The sequence below is a fragment of the Chrysochloris asiatica genome, unplaced genomic scaffold, assembly GCF_000296735.1.
Source record: "Chrysochloris asiatica unplaced genomic scaffold, ChrAsi1.0 scaffold00090, whole genome shotgun sequence".
Classification (NCBI taxonomy): domain Eukaryota; kingdom Metazoa; phylum Chordata; class Mammalia; order Afrosoricida; family Chrysochloridae; genus Chrysochloris; species Chrysochloris asiatica.
The window spans coordinates 4,859,645-4,876,943 of record NW_006408608.1 but is presented as its reverse complement, the minus strand read 5'-3'; the positions used below and the strand labels follow the sequence as shown (position 1 = coordinate 4,876,943).

The 17,299-nt window shown below is 38.5% G+C and overlaps 1 protein-coding gene across 1 annotated transcript in view; it reads left to right on the top strand.

Annotated features, from left to right (window-relative positions):
- The window catches only part of SPEN (spen family transcriptional repressor), a 146,591-nt gene that overhangs the window by 15,476 nt on the left and 113,816 nt on the right, over positions 1-17,299 (top strand). The gene's annotated exons all lie outside the window — the stretch shown is intronic.

The following is a 17,299-nucleotide window of genomic DNA, read 5'->3' as shown; positions in this document are numbered from 1 at the left end:
GTCAGCAATTCGAAACTACCAGCTGTTTCGCAGGAGAAAGATAAGGCGTTCTGCTTCCGTAAAGATTTACAGCCTTGGAAACCCTGTACAGGGTCACTATGAGTCAGAAGTGACTCCACAGCACATAACAACAACAACAACAACAATCACTAGAAAAGCATACCATGGTTGGTAAAGTAGAGGGAGAGGGTCAGCAATAATGAGGGTAAACTTCAGTGAGATGAATGGATATAGTAGACAAAAGAATGGACTCAAATATACCAGTGATTTTGAATGTGGAGCAAGACCAGGCACCATTTTATCCCATTATGCATAGGTAGTAGTGATTTGAAGATGACTGGATAATAATAACATGCATGCAATGAACAACACCCACTTAAGTAAAGAGTTTATTGAATTTTGACAAACGTATACATTCTTATAACTACTACCACAGTCAAGATGGCATGATTTCTTTCTTTACTTTCTGTTGGACATTTGTAAAGTCTCTTTTAGACAATAGGTTGTTTTGTTTTACTTTTTTATTATGATTTGGGTGAAAGTTTACAAAGCAAATTGGTTTTCCATTCAACTCAAAATACATTTTGTTTCATGGCATTGATCGCAGTCACCATAATTTAACGGCACTCTTTCTGCTTCCTCCCTGTGTTTCCTGTCCCTTTCTGTCTTCTGAGTTTTATCCCTGGGCAAATGCTGCCCTTTTGATCTTGTATGGTTGATGGTTCTAAGCTGTGTTTACCTCCCTGATTTTATTGTTTGGCTTATAGGTCTTGTCTGTTGTTTGACTGAAAGTTGAGCCATTGGGGTGAGGTTAATTTCAGGCTTGAAGGGTTATTAAAGGGCCATAGTCTTGGGGTTTTGCCAGTTTTCTCTCTGTCCAGTAAGCCTGGTCTTTTTTATGATTTTGAGTTTTGTTCCATATTTTTCTCCCACTCTATCCAGGACCTTCTGTTGTGATCCCTTTCAGAGTGGTAGCTGAGCACCATCTAGTTTTGGTTTCAGGATCATAGAGGTTTTGGCTTGCATGGTATATTAATCCCTTGGGCTAATTGTTGCCATGTGTTTTTGATTGTCTTTACTTTTTGTTGTTCCAGATGGGGAGAGACCAATAGTTGTATCTCTTAAGACTCAAGTCACTACTCAGCCAAGTGGTGGTGGTTATGTGCCGTGGAGTCAGAACCAACTCATCGCGACCCTGTATAGGGTTTCCGAGTCTGTAAATCTTTACGGGAGCAGAAAGCCTCATCTTTCACCCGCAGAACAGCTAGTAGTTTTGAACTGCTGATCTTGCGGTTAGCAGCCCGTTTGATAACCATTACGCTACCAGAGCTCCTTCACTCAGCAAAGTAGAACGTTGTTTTTGTGGACTATATTATGCCCATTGATGTTGGTGTTCCTCAAGACTATGGTCCTGAGCTTCCAGGTGGTTGGTTATGACTGAAGAAATTTTCATAGCTTTGTTCCATGTATGCTCTACTACATACTTGTATTTACAGCCCATATAAAATACATATGTAGAAATATCCTCTGTCAAACCTATATATTTTTTTGGATGTAGAAGTATCTATCCTCTGTCAAACTTATATATATTCTTGGGTGTAGTTCTGTTTGCCTCTCCGCATCCCACACCTGTTCGACTTGTGTGTTTATCTTTGTAGCCACTTGTAGATTATTGTTATTACTATTATTGCAGGGTTGTGTACGTGATAATATTTACCTTTGTATCCTTTAACTCTTGTGTCCTTCCTAGTATCTTCCTTTGTCTTCATCGTTTTGTGATGATCTGCCTCTTCTTGTATATTGCCTTTCCTTTCACCAAAGTTTATACCCGATTTACCCTTCCTTCCTCTCCCAACCTTTCTTTAAAGAATGCTTCTTTCTGTATGTAAACCTCTTTGTTGACTTTTTACAGTAATGGTTAATCTGTAGGGTTCTTTACATTTTTTTAATTTAAAATTTTTACTGTTTAAATCAGTGGTCTACAGAGCAAATCAGCTTTCTTTTTAACAGTTCCTACACATTTTATTTCATGTCATTGGTTGCAATGCCCATAATGTAATTAATATCACTCATACCAGTTCTACTCTGTGTTTCCTGTGTCCATTCCTTCTCCTTTCTTAAGGCTCCCTGTCTTGTGAACTTTGCCCTTGGGCAAATGCTGGCCTTTTGGTCTCAAATGGTTGAGAGTACAAACCTTCCTAGTGTTACTGTTTTGTGTACATTATAAACCTGCCTGTTGTTTTGGGGAACTTTGAGCCACAGAGGTTAGTTCCTTTCCCATCCTGAAGGGTGACTAAGGGCTATAGTCTCAGGGGTTCCACCAGACTCTTATCAGACCAGTAAACCTGGTCTTTTTTGATTTTCAGTTCTATCCCTTAATCTGTAGGTTTTAATCCCTTCTTACAGTTTATTTGTTAGATATCAGGCTGGTTGTTCTGTAGATTTCTTACAATGTAGATTTAATTTCTGTCTTGTGATAGACCTTAAGATGCCCTTTGTCCTCGGTATTTCTTGTGTACTGGAAAATGGATCTATTTAAAAATATTTTGATAGCTATATTTTGAGTATAATTGTTTTTCTTTATAATATGTATTTTATTAATTTAATATTTCAAGAATAATATTAGGTTTGACCAGACTGCCAAAGAGAGGGTATATGTCATTAGAAGACTGTTGTTGTTAAGTGCTGTTGAGTCGGTTTTGACTCATAGCGACCCTGTATAGGGTTTCCAAGGAGCAACTGATGAGTTTGAACTGTTGATCCTATGGTCCAGTGCTAATCCTACAGTGTTATACCAGGACTCTATAAGAAGTGCCGTGGAGTTGATTTCAATTCATAGTGACCCTGTATAGGGTTTCTGCAGAGCAGTTGGTGAGCTTGAATCACCAACCTTGCAGTTCAAACCAACCTTGCAGTCCAGTGCATTAATCCACAGCACCACACCAGGACTCCTAATTCTCTCAGTGTAAGCAAACCTTTAGATTAAAAGTAGATGCAATGAGTTTCGATGATGGGTAAGACTGAGGAATTCACACTGACCGCCTAAGACAGGCAGCGTCCCTTAAACAAATAATAAATAAGGGGGAATCTGATGCAGACCGTGCAGACCTGGTCAGGAGTTCAAGTCCCTGTGGGCCCAAGCGTTGCTGACCGTCCAAACTATAGGCTCTGAGGATCAGACTTTAGCCACCTAGCAGACATAGCAAAATGTCCCTTATTTGATTATTCAGTTATGCTGGTTAGTAATTCCATACATGAGCCCTGGATACCCACAGATAAATGTAAAAACCTTCCCTAAAAGCCGAGACTGTAAATTCCAAAAAGGCAAAGTTCCCCCCCCCGCCCCAAAAGAAAAAAAAAGCTAAAGAGGATAGAGAGAAACTCTGTTAACTGATGGTAGGTGGAGGGGATTATAATCAATGTAATGAAACAAGGTATATGAATGTTTGAATCTGAAACTGATGATGTGCCCTGTAAACTTTCACTCAATCCACAATAAAAACCTTAAAAAAAAAAAAAAAAAGTAGAAAGCCAGAAGCATACTTAAGTACTTATTTTTGTTTTGAATATAGAAGTTTGTACTGAAAAGTTAAGAAATACCAAAGAATATAAGTTAGAAAACCAAACACACATGTTGTTGTTTTTAGATGCAGTTGAGTTGGAATTCCAACTCATATTGACTTTATATAGGGTTTCCGAGGAGCATTTGGTAGATGGGAACTGTCTGCATTGGAATTAGCAGTTAAGTGCTTATTCTATAGCACTATATACCAGGACCCTCTAAATAGCTTGACTTTTTTCCCCCTCATTATAAACTTTATATGGTTAGAATTATTGATCTTATTGACCCTGTCTAAGATTTTCAAGGCTGTAAATCTTTATGGGAGCAGAAATTCTCATCTTTCTCCTGCTGAGCAACTGGTAGATTCGAACTGCTGCCCTTGGGCTTAGTAGACCAGCTCATAATCCACTATGGTATGGGCTCCTTATTGTGGGGGATTTTGTTGTTGTTAAAGGCTTTCGAGTTGGTTCCGACCCATAGCAACCCTGTATAGGGTTTCCAATGACCTTGCAGTTCAAACGACTTTGCAGTTTGGTGCATTAATCTACAGCGCCACACCAGGACTCCTATTGTGGGGATAGTCTGTAATTATTTTAGAACTCGTAGGATCTTTAGTTTTTAAGGTTCCTTTGATTCTGACTGAATTCTCTGAATGGAATTAATTTTAAGATAGTCCATTAAATGCCATTGTTGTTGTTGTTAAGTACCGTGGAGTCGGTTCCAATTCATAGTGACCCTGCACAGGGTTTCCAAGGCTGTAAATCTTTACGGGAGCAGAACGCCTCATCTTTCTCCCGCGGAACCGCTGGTAGTTTCGAACTGCCGACCTTGAGGTTAGCAGCTCGATTTGTGATCACTACGCTACCAGAGCATAGAGATACTTTATTAGGCGGGCTCAGCTTTAATTAAAGAAAATAAGATCTGTGAAAAATCTCAGGTTTATAGAACCAGAAAACCAAACCCACTACTGTTTAGCCTATTCCAACTCATAATGACTCTACAGGACAGAGTAGAACTGCCTATAGGGTTTCCAAGGTTATAAGTCTTTATGGAAGTAGATGGCCTCTTCTGTGGGGAGCAGCAACACTTTAGCCCAACACTTTACCTAGGGCTCCTTCAGGTTTACAGAGAACTCCTAAACTCAACTAGTATGTGATGTAGTATGTAAACTAAGATACTTCTTAACTAACTCTTCATTAATATATTGGCTACATAAAGTGAGGGTATTTAATTCCTGCCATAAATTGAGGGGAGGCGTTGGGCTTTAAGATTTTTAAGGTCTTTTCAGTTTGAGAAATCTTGTTATAGCTGTCATTCTTCATAGCACATAAAGTCCTATGGAATGCTTTGAAAAATTTGAAAGTATAGATCAATCATCAGTTGGATTATAAAGGAGTTTAATATCTGGAATACTGTGTAGCCAATTTACCAGCTGATCCTAGGAAACCCTATACAGGGTCACTATGAGTCAGAACTGACAGGATGGCACATAATATTTAAAAAGAAAAAGTATTGTGACTTTGGAGAAAATTTGCCTACTCTCATTTAACAATTTCTATACATACTATTCAGAGTCATGGTATGGCACTGTGGGTTAATGTGCTGGACTACAAAGTCTGTTTGAACTGCAAGGTTGGTGGTTCACGCTCACCATCCACTCCTGGGAAACCCTATACAGGGTTGCCATGGGTCGGAACCGACTCGATGGCACTTAACAACAACAACAACATACATATTCGAAGTTCTAGTGTGGCGCTATGAGTTAATGCGCTGGACTGCAAAGTTTGTTTGAACCACGAGGTCAGTGGTTCAAGCTCACCAGCCATTCCTCAGAAACCCTATACAGGGTCACTGTGTTTCAGAACTGACTCGATGGTACTTAATGACAGCAATACATATCAGTGACAAAGGTTACATTTTTCACAATTTGTCAGCATTCTTATTCTATTTCCACTGATGTAGCTTCCTTGTTCCCCATATACCTTCTCATCTTTGGTCTCAGGTCAATGTTAACGTTCCTTTAGATGATTGTTTACAGGAGCACAGTTGTCATGTTGTTGTTGTTAAATGTCATTGAGCTTTGCTTCACAGTGACCCTGTATAGGGTTTTCAAGGAGCAGCTGGTAGGTTTGAACTGCCAACCTTGCATTCAAACTGACCTTGTGGTCCAGTGCTTTATCCTACAGTACCACACTAGGACTCCATAGTTGTAGTTGTTGTTGGTAAGTACCGAGGAGTCGGGGTTCTGACTCATAGTGACACTGCATAGGGTTTCTGAGGCTGTAACTCTTTACAGGAGGAGAATGCCTCATCTTTCTCCCATGGAACCGCTGGTAGTTTCTAACTGCTGACCTTGAGGTTGGCAGCCCGACTCATAACCACTGCGCTACCAGAGCTCCTTGTCATGAATGGTATTTATTTATTTATGAGCCACTCTGTCTTTTGGCTGGTAGCTGATCATTGGAAGTGCTTTGAGTTCCAAGTTTAAAGGGTGCCTCAGGGCAATAGCCTCAGGTATTCCTCTAGTCTTTTCTTTTAGTCTTGGCCAGTCTAGTAAGTATGCAAGTATGGCTTTTTTTTTTTTTTTTTAAATAAAGGCATTAGAGTTTTGCTCTACATTTTTTTCGCATTCTATCCAAGGCCGCCTATTGTGTCCCTGGTCAGAATGTAAGTAGTGGTAGCCAGGCAACATCTAGTTCTTTTGGTCTCAAGGGAGATGAGTCTGTGTGTTTCAGGTAGACAGACTATTATTAGTCCTCTAGACTAGTTTCTGTAAGTCTTTGGTTTTCCTCTCTTTTGTTCCAGAATCATAGAGACCAGTATTGTATTTTAGATGTTAGTTGTTGCCGACTTGGTTCCACCTCATAGCAACCCTGTGTACAACAGAATGAAACAATGCACGGTCTTGTGCTATCCCCATAATTGTTGTTAGACTTGAACCTGTTGCTCCTGCAACATTGTCAGTTCATCTCATTGGGGGTCTTCCTCATTTCTTCTCACCTTCTGCTTTACCAAGCATAATGTCCTTCTCCAAGGATTGGTCCCTCCTGATAATGTCTGAAGTATGTGAGAAGAAGTCTCGCCATCCTTACTTCCAGGCAGTCTTCTGGCTGGACTTTATCCAACACAGATTTGTTTGTTCTCTGGAAGTCCATGGTAGTTTTCAATATTCTTCTCTAACACTGTGAACCCAATGCCTCAATTCTTCTGTGGTCTTCCTTATTCATTGTCCAACGTTCACATGTGAGGCTATTGAAAATACCAGTGATTTGGGTCAGGCACACCTCAATACTCAAATTGTTATCTTTGATCTTGAACTTTTTTTTTTTTTTTTTATGTTTTATTGTGAATTATGTGATAGTGTACATGGGAGAACATTAGTTTTACATTCATCCTATTGTATATTGTTTCATTGCCATGCTCTTGAACTTTTTAAAGAGGTTTTGTACAGCAGATTTGCCTAGTGCAGTACGTTATTTGATTTCTTGACTGATGTGTCAATAAATGTTGATTTTGGATTCAAGCAAAATGAAGTCTTTGACAATTTCAGTCTTCATTTCTCATGATGTTGTTTATTACAGTGGTGAGGATTTTTGTTTTCTTTACATTGAGTTGCAAACTGAAGGCTGTGGTCTCTGTTCTTTATCAGTAAGTATTTTAAGTCCTCTGCTTAAAGCAAACACTGTTGTATCATCTGCATATCACAGGTTGTATCACACTTTTCCTGTAGTCCTGATGCCATGCTCTTTTTCACATAATCCAGCTTCTCTGATTATTTGCTCAGCATACAGATTGAACAAGTATCTTATATGACTGCTCACAAGCTTTTAAAACCTCAAATGCTACTCACCAAACTAGAATATAAAACATCTTTTTAAGATTTGGTATACTAGTTGACTGAATTGCTCCCTGAGACTGTGGTCCTAAACCCTCCAACCCAGTATTCTAATCCTGTGAGGTGTTTAGTTTTGTTTAGAGAGTATACATAACTGTCCTCCCTATGTGTTTTATATATGAATATTTATGTAGCACACATGAACGCATGGTGCTGGTGGTGTGCCAAGGAAACAATAGCTTCACATTTTTATATTTTTGTCAGATAACAGTTTTTGTGATTTTGTAGCAATATTTTTGACAGCCTCATACATCTGTCTATATAGAAAATCTATATATATACACTTGTATATTTATATGTGCTTACCTATAAATATATAGTAGTCCTGGTGTGCTACAGGATAAGCACTGAACTACTAATCACAAAGTTGGTGATTCAAACCCACCAGTTGCTTCTCAGATGCCTGATTATAGGGTCACTGTGAGTTGGAACTGATTTGATGGCACTTACAACAGCAACAACAAAACCCTTAAATAAGCATACGTATCTACCTGTGTAATTGCAGAGACATTATTTTGGTTATTATTGTTGTTGCAAAATCACATATGTTGTTCACTTTTACCCAAATTGTCTTTTACTCTTGGGTACTTTTTTTTACCTTAGTCAAGTTGTGATGACATTTTTATTTGGCACTGAAACTTATTTTAACAACTGTTTTCTGAGAGAACTCAAAATTCTAGAAATACTATAATTGTTTTTTATAAGTACTGTTGAGTTGGTTCCAACTCAAAGTAACCCTGATAGGGTTTTCAAGGAATGGCTGGTAGATTTGAACTGCTGACCTTGTTGTTCACAGTCCATTGCTTATCCAGTCGCTCCACAACTGGACTGAAGAAAAAAGAAAGGCAAGAAAAGTTGATCAAAAAGGGAAGGCTACTTTTTAAAAAACAAATGAGTTGTAGCAACAGAAACCAAGACACTAACTAGTAAATTAGCAAAATTCCACGTCAAGAATCCTTGGTATGAACGTAAAATGATCTTTGAATCCCTGGTTCCTTCCTGGCTGGGACAATAACTTACCATAAAATTCCTGAGAAGGAAATTGACTTATGATTTATTTTTTTTGGTAAATTAATTTAAAAAAAATCGACTTTGGGAAATTAATTAGTACTTCTGTAATACTTCACTTAACTAGTGATTTTTATCCATATTTCCTAAAACAGGATTGCTTATAAGGAACAAAATCAATATAAAGATGTGATCCCACCTTTTTGTGATATACTCAAGTTCCATATTCTTTCTGTACACTGCTATATGTATTTCAGTGGTTCAAACTCACCAGCTGCTTCTCAGACACCTTATACTGTCACTATGAATCAAAACAGACTCAATGACATCTAACAGCTGCTCTATTTATTGCTGTAACTTTAAGAAGTGGTTGATGTTGATGGCTTGTAATCTATTTATAATTAGTCTTGTGTTCTTTCTTAAAAGATTATTGTCAGAACAAAAGACAAAATACTGAGTAGGTAGCATGATTACCTAAATTTCTAAACTTGAGTATTTTGTATTGTAGAGCTCATTTCTATTCTACGGGGATGCATACATTATGCAGTCTTTCTAAACTTGTCTAACGGTTCGGACTTCCTATTTGATTTAACCAGGATTTGAAGATCACAGAATCTTTGGAATTGCCTTTCCACCTCTCACCTCCCTGTGCCCCCGAGCTATGATGTGTAGAACAGTCCTGAAGAATTTTACCTTTTCAAAGAATTATAATTAACAATTATTTTCATATACAGGTATTTAGATGTTGTTATGTGCTGTGGAGTCAGTTCCGACTCATAGCCACCCTGTTTGGGGTTTCCGAGGCTGTAAACCTTTACAGGAGCAGAAAGCCTCATCTTTCTCCTGCAGAACAGCTGGTGGTTTCAAACTGCAACCCTTGCGGTTCGTAGCATGATTCGTAACCACTACGGTACCAGAGCTCCTATACATGTATTTAGATACTCATGGATTAAACAATTAAGGGGAGGGATATGGTTTTGTTATTTGAATTAAGCTCATCCTTCAGTCTTCAAGCACGTTTTCTTATACTGTTGCTAATTAGAATCAATAAATATTTTTCATTTAAAAAAGCAACTCAGTCAACTGGCATACCAGATTTCAAAAAGTTAATATTTTACAACCTAGTTTGGTGAGTGGCATTTAAGGTCTTCAAAGTTTATGAGCAGCCATGTAAGGTACTTGTTCAGGATAAAGCACTAGACCCAAAGATGGATTTGAACCTCGAGGTCAGTGGTTCAAACTTACCAGCTGCTACTCAGAAACCCTATTCAGAGTTGTTATGAGTTGGAAACACTACAGGATTGCTGTGAGTCAGAGCTAACTCGATGATGGTACTTAACAACAACAACAGCAGCAATCCCTTTTCAGTCTCTCATCCTTCTCTCAGACTTCTGGTGTGGATGCTGTAGGACAAGTATTGTACTGCTACCCACAAGGGTGGTGGTTGAAACCCACCAGCTACTTCTCAGAAATCCTATATGGGGTTACTGTGAGTTGGAACTAACGATGACACTTAACAATAATAACATTTTTTTCTTGTGCTGGTTTTAATTTTATGGTCCTTCAAGTTTTCTTCAAGAAACGAAGTTTTTATTTGGAGCAAAGAATCCAGCAGCACCACAAAAGAACAAACAGAAAAATGACAGCAATCAATTCATACCTCTTGATTATTACACAGACTGTAAATGTACCAGTCAAGAGACATACAGAGCAGAATGAATAAGAAAACAGAATCCTTCAATATGTTGTCTATAAGAGACCTATCAAAGAGATGGAGACAGATTAAAAGCCCATCAACAGAAGAATGGTTAAATAAACTTTGGTACATACACACAATGGAATGCTATAGAACATTGAAGAATAATGATGAGTCTGTGAACCTGGAGGACACTATGCTGAGTAAAATTAGTCAGTCACAGAAGAACTAACATTGTATGAGACCAATGCTATAAAAAGTTTAAAAAATATTTTCTTGATGTAACAATATATGATTTATTGAATGTAAAACTGATGATCTGCCTTGCAAACCTTCACTCCATTCACAATAAAAAGTTAAAAAATATGTTTTCTAGAGCATTAAAAAATTCAAGAAAATATGCTTATAAATATTACCTTTAAATTTTTATTTAAAGTGTGAATTAGTGTTTACAGAGAACATCTTTTTTTCCATTCCATAATTCATAATGTTTTGTTTTCTCATTGATTGCAGTCTCCATCACTTACCCACTTCCTCTCTGTATTCCTGTTTCCATTTCTCCTTCTTTCCTAACCCTTCTGAACTTAGTCCTTAGGTAAGCATTGCTATTTTGTTCTCAAATGGTTGAATATTCTATCATGTGTGGATTTCACTAGTATTCCCTTTTTATTGACCTATCTTTTGACTGAAAATTGAGCCATGGGGGTGAGTGTATTCCACACCTGAAAGATGACAAGGGGCTGTAGTCTCCCAGGATTTGCCAATCTCTATAAGGGGGTGGAGGTCACCCAAAGACAGTATTATGCCTTTGGGTGACCTCCACCCCCTTATCTCGGTAGATTGCTTGTTTGAAAAGATGGTTCTACATGGAAAAGTTACTGTGAGCCTTAAAATCTGAGACAATGTAAGCAAAGAATTTTAAGGTTGGAATATTTTGCTTAGGTTCTTTGAAGATTGGTAAAGACAATTCATAGTTCTTTGAAAACAGTATCTTCGGTAGCCAGTCAGTCCTGTAGCTTAAAACCCTGTATAGGGTTTCCGAGGCTCTAAATCTTTGTGTGAATAGAAAACCTCATCTTTCTTCCCTGGAGCAACTGGTAGGCTTGAACCACCAGCCTTATGGTTAGAAGTCCAGCACTTATCCTGCAGAGCCACCACACTCTTTAGAATTTTAGATAGGCGTTTAGAAATAGCCTTGAAATTGAAGTATCAATATAAAAGAAACAAGATTTTTTAAAAAATGATTTCTTTAAGGTACTTGATCTAAAACTTTCCTGAGGAGACACATGATAATGAAAATGGGAGTCAGCCTTGTGCAGACAGTTGAGTCTTACATTGGAAATAATTTTGTATTCTATTACAGTGAATGAACAAAAGATAATTTTGTTTTTAACTTTTTTTTTTGGTAGTGGATTAGAAGCTACTCTGCTACCTGAAAGGTCTGCAGTTAGAATCTACCAACACCTCCATGGGAGAAAGATGAGTCTTCCTGCTACCATAAAGATTTACAACCCTGGAAACCTTATACAGGATTGCTATGAGTCGGAACGGACTTGAGGGCACGCAACCACTACCACCACCACCTACTTGTGGTGTCATGATTTATCTGATGTCTCTTCTACCCATAGTTTGTAAGTCCTACCAAACAATTTTGCTCTGCTCTGCTAGGTCTGGGTAAGAGAAGGTGAGAGAGATACTGATTAGGACAACATGATTCAGTTGTGGATATTAGCAGACTTAATTGTAGTTGTAAAAACTTGAACCTCTAGCATACATTTACAGTGAGCCATCTCAGAAACAGGCGTGGGGGATCTCATTACCACCAAAGAAGAAGAGCTGGGAGTGTTGCACGTCCTTCAGACTCTCAGATCCCTTCGCCATTGTACCTCCTCGACCCAGAAACCACAAAGCTGGGACACAGGAGGAGGGGCAGAGGAGCAGAAGCAGCAGAACCAAGAACTGGAGCACAAGACAGAGCAGTGGACTTCCCAACCCACGGAGCAAGTAAAGCTGAGTGACTCTGGGCAGGAAGCTTGCTTCTAGAGTGGGGTGACTAGGCACTTAAGTTGGGGAGCTAGGTTTGCTGATACAGGGAGCTAGAGCTGATTGCCTTCAGAGTAAGTCTTATGGTGTAGTGGTGTGTTCTATGGGCAGTTATCAGCAATTGACTGGAACAAATGTGCCCTGAGCATTTCTGACCCAGAATTGTAACCTGTTAACTTCCCTAATAAACTCCATAATCTAAGTATTATGTCTGAGTCCTGTATGGCCATTGCAATGGATTATCGAACCTAACTGAGGGATAGAGAGGGTTGTGAAAGGAAAGGTTGGCACTTCATATTGTTGCACTGCTACACAGGCAAATGGATGTTTGATTTTTTTTTTTTTTTGCTTTGTTTTTTAAAGTCAGCCTGATCTGAATTGGATGTTTGTGGTACTGAAATAATTTACTTCAAGTTACTGTCACTCTTTGAATTATTTTTCTATTATGGGTGATTGCTAATTTTTAAAGCATTATTAAAAGTTTGTGGGTAATATTTTAAATGTTATCATGATACTTAGGGCAGTTTATTATTACTAGATTATGTTTGTTGTTAAAGTGCTGTCGATTAGGTTCTGACTCAGAGCTAACCTGTATAGGGTTTCTGAGGAATGACTAGTAGATTTGAGCTGTGGACTTTATGGTTAGTAGTCCCATGCTTATCCTGCAATGCCACACCAGGATTCTTTGACCAAGTTGAATTTGCTTGGACCAAAACCAGCAAAAACCAAACCGAAACACAAAAACAACAACAGTTCTTTGAGAACTGTTACCTATAGTCTCATTTCATTTTATGACAGCCTTCAGGGAAAAGCTTGGTAGATATTTTAACTTCATTTTTTTTACTGTTTAATTGACTGTAGATAGGATGACTTGCCCAAGGCCACATTTTTTTACAAATTGGAGACTGTACCTGAGCCCATTTAATTGTATATACCCTAAACCAGACCCACTGTCAGGAATCATAGGATAGAATAGAATTGCCCCATAGGATCTCAGAGTCATAAATCTTTATGGTAGCTGACTGACATATGTTTTTCCTATGGAGCAACTGGTGGATTTGAACCAACAACTTTGAGGTTTGCACTTAAACCACTATGCCTGCCGGGCACCTAAAGTTTGTATAATCACTGCTGTTGAGTGGGTTCCAACTCATACTGATCCTCTATAGGGTTTCTGAGACTGTAAATCTTTATGGGAGCAGATAGCCTCATCTTTCATCTGTGGAGCAGCTGGTAGGTTTGAAATACTGACCTTGCAGTTAGTAGTCCAATGCTTAACCTACAGTGCTACCAAGACCCCTTACATCTGTATGTTGCTGCTGTTGTTAAATGCTGTTGCGTTCAGTTCCTGTAAAGGGTTTCCGAGGAGTGACTGGTGGGTTTGAACCACTCACGTTGTGGTTAGCAGTTCAGTGCTAATCCTACAGCACCACACCAGGACACCTGGTGTGTCTGTCTGTATGTTGTTGTTGTTAAGTGCCATCAAGTCAGTTCCAACTCATAGTGACCCTATGTAGGATTTCCAAGGAACAGCTGGTGAATTAACCACCAGCTCTGTGGTTCAGACTGACCTTGCAGTCCAGCGCATTATCCCGTAAGTAGAGATACTTTTGCTGATATTTTGAAGGAATGCATTTATTGAGCTCCTTGAGGGTATAAATTAGATTCGATCTTCTTTGTATTTTTGGTACTTAGCATGGTACCTACATATGTTGTTGTTAGGTGCCATCGAGTTGGTACCGACCCATAGCGACCATATGCACAGCAGAACACAACACTGCCTGATCCTGGGCCATCCTCACTACTGTTGCCACACGAGTCCATCGATACTGCTACTTGGCCAGTCCATCTCGTTGAGGGTCTTCCTCTTTTTATCTGACCATCCATCTTACCAAACTAGGACAAAAGCATTGCAACAAAATTATAGAAACCTTTATTGAACAAAAATATCAAAATGTGTAGCTATTGTTTCTCAACATATCCTCCATCTAGGTCAATATATTTCTGAAGTGGTGTTTCTATTTCTTTAACTCGTCCCTGAAATATTCTGTATCCTTCTATTTATACATCAAAATGGCAGTTTTTAACCACAAGGTCTGTGGTTTTGAATCCTAGAGAGATTCAAATCATGCTCCTTTTCAATGGTCTTTGAGTTTGGGAAACAAAAGAGTCTGAAGTGGCAAGATCGGGGTTGATGGGTAGATGAGTTAAGGTTTCCCAAAGAAATTCTTATAGGATAACTCTTGATACTCTTGAAGAATGAGCAGGTGCATTGTTATGATAGAAAAAATTTCTTGGCCTGATCTCACCAGTGCAGTTTTCCATTTTTTAAAACTTCTTCATAATAAGGTCCTGTGGTCATCCTATGTCCTTTGAGAAAAATCTATCAAGATTATCCCTTTAAAATGCCTAAATAAATGAAAAATACAGTCACCATAATCTTCTGTGTTTATCTTTCTGCCTTTAGTTTGCCTGGCCTAGCAGATCTCAGAGTTACTGTTTTGATTGGATTTTGATCTGGGTTATATTGGTAAATTCAAGATTTCTTTCCCGGTTACAGTTTGTTCCATAAAATTGCCTCCATTAGCTTTGATTTTGCTTAATAAAAAAAGACTGATGAAAAGATCCACTTTTTGAGCTAACGGATCTTTGAGTAACACTTTGTTTTACCATTTTTTCTAAAGATGCCGTTCTAACACAAAAACTTGTCTGCTGCCATCCACTTATTCCAGACAATTATTGAAGCATGTTTTGTTTGGAATAAACCCAGGCATATTTGAACTGGAACTTTAGTATTAGTAATACTTTCTGACTTACCCTTGTATAGAAGTTCTAACAAATGTTTAATTGAATTATGAAGCTCTGCTTGTAACAAATAATGGACATGTTCATGAGATAAAATGAAGCACTTAAGTATTTTCAGTTAGAAGAATGTATAGTAATTTAATTAATATTTATAGGGGATTCAAATAATTAAAAATGGAATAAAATATAACCCATTCTATCACTATTTATTGTTTTAAATGTATCCTACCAGAAAATTTCTAAACATTTACCTGTAAAAATGTTTTAAATATACTTTTATTTTAGAGGACTCAGATTTACATAAAAGTTCCAAAGATAGTACAAAGAATTTCACCTAGTTTCCCCTTAACACCTAACGTTATCCATGTATATTTGTCACAATTAAGGAACTAATGTTAGGGTATTGCTATTAACTAAACTTGGTACTCTATTTGGACTTCACTAGTGTTTCCTTATTATTTAAAAAAAATGTTTATTGTGAATTATGTGATAGTTTACATGGGAGAATATTAGCTTTACATTCATTCTGTTGTATATCATTTCGTTGCCATGGTTACAATCCCTTCTATGCTCATCAACCAACCAAGGATATACCCTGCAAACCTGCCCCCACCCCCACCCCCACGCACACAGCCCCTTTCCCTCTCTGGGTCTAGAGCCCCCAGCTGTTCCGTTTCTCCACATCATCATCTCTGCTTCCATCTCTGGCATCACTGCTTCTCTGGGTAGGGTCCCACACTCTGCTCTTCTCCCTTGATGGTTCCAAGGACCTCCGCTCCTAGACTGCAAAGTCAGTCACTCCCTTCCTTTTGCGACAAAACGTCCACCTTTACATTTCCAACCCTCACAGTCCAGATTATTCACCATGGTACCACAAGGGACCTGTCCCCATCTCCTTTCATTAGCCCCTCCCAGCCAGAGTAGATACTACTCAGTGGAGATTCTACCTTCCTCTGCCCCCTCTGGATCTAGGCTCCCCCTTGAAAGTTTATAAGCCAGTCACTTCTTGCTTTTGTAGTCCCCCTCCCCCCATTTTGGGTAACCACTGTCCAAGTTGTCTATCCCTGTCTACTTTGTATATGGAAGGGGGTGGGAATGATCCTTGCTGTAAAGATTTGTTCCCTGTTTTGAGCTACTGCATCCATATGTGTAGGTCAAGTTCATCAAACTGTATCAGATTACTCTTTTTTTTCCCCCCTCTTCTTTCTTCTTCTAGTTGAGCTCTGATCATCCAGTCATTTAAGTCAGGTCAAGTGGGTATTATCTGCAACTGTGGGTATTCTTATGCATATGCCCTCTCTTCTTATCAACTGGATTCTTCACTCTCCACTCTAGTCCTCTATGGCTCTGGGCCCAAGAGTCCCCAGGTCTTGCCACACTGCTGGCCATCCAGGTCTCCACCCAGGTTCACGGGAGTCTATTGAACGTTGTAGGGCTTAGCTTGCAGCTTCATTGCTGTTTTTCCCTCACTTCCCCTTATCGGTGACAAACGGTCACCAATCAGAGTGCATGCCTGCTCCTGTATTCCAATTGAGTCTTAGTCTTGGAAGGGGGTTTGCTCTGAGGGAACTTGACCAGTTGCCTTGATGTCTTCTGGGCGAGCAACTTGCTTATTCTTGTTTTAATCAATTGAACTGCCCTTATTGTTTTGTATTTTTCCTGTTCGTCTTGTTTCCTTATTTTTATTAAAAAAATTTTTTTTTACTGTTACAATCAGTACTGCAGTAAGTATTCTTGTACAGTTTGTGGATATGTGTATTTATATATGTATGATAAATTGTAGGAGTGGAATTTATAGGATTGGACGCTTAGTTTTAATTTGTCTTCCTTAGAGGTTTCTCTAATTTATACCCTGCAAACAGTATTGTGAAAGTACTTATTTTCTCATACTGTGGTTAAAACCAGGTAGTAGTAAATTTTGAGTAAAATTGAACCGTTTTTTGTGAGTATATTCATTTTGTTTAGTTTACTGTTTGCGAGCTAGTATAAAGAACTTCCTATTCATGTATTTTGCCTGCTTTTCATTTGGGCATCAGTTTCTCCCTTGACTCACAAGAACTTTGTGTATTTAGTAAATCATTAATTTCTCATGCATTGCAAGTATTTCCCTCTTCCTCAATTTGTTTATTGGCTTTAATTTTTTTGGTGGAGAGATAACACAAAGCTACAAATTACTTCTATACCTTCTTTCTCCAATTTCTCCAAGTAGGGAAACATTACAGGGTTCTTATTTTTTCGTGAAATAACACTAGGACTCTGTGCTTAATTGTATTTTGCTGAATTTAGGGAG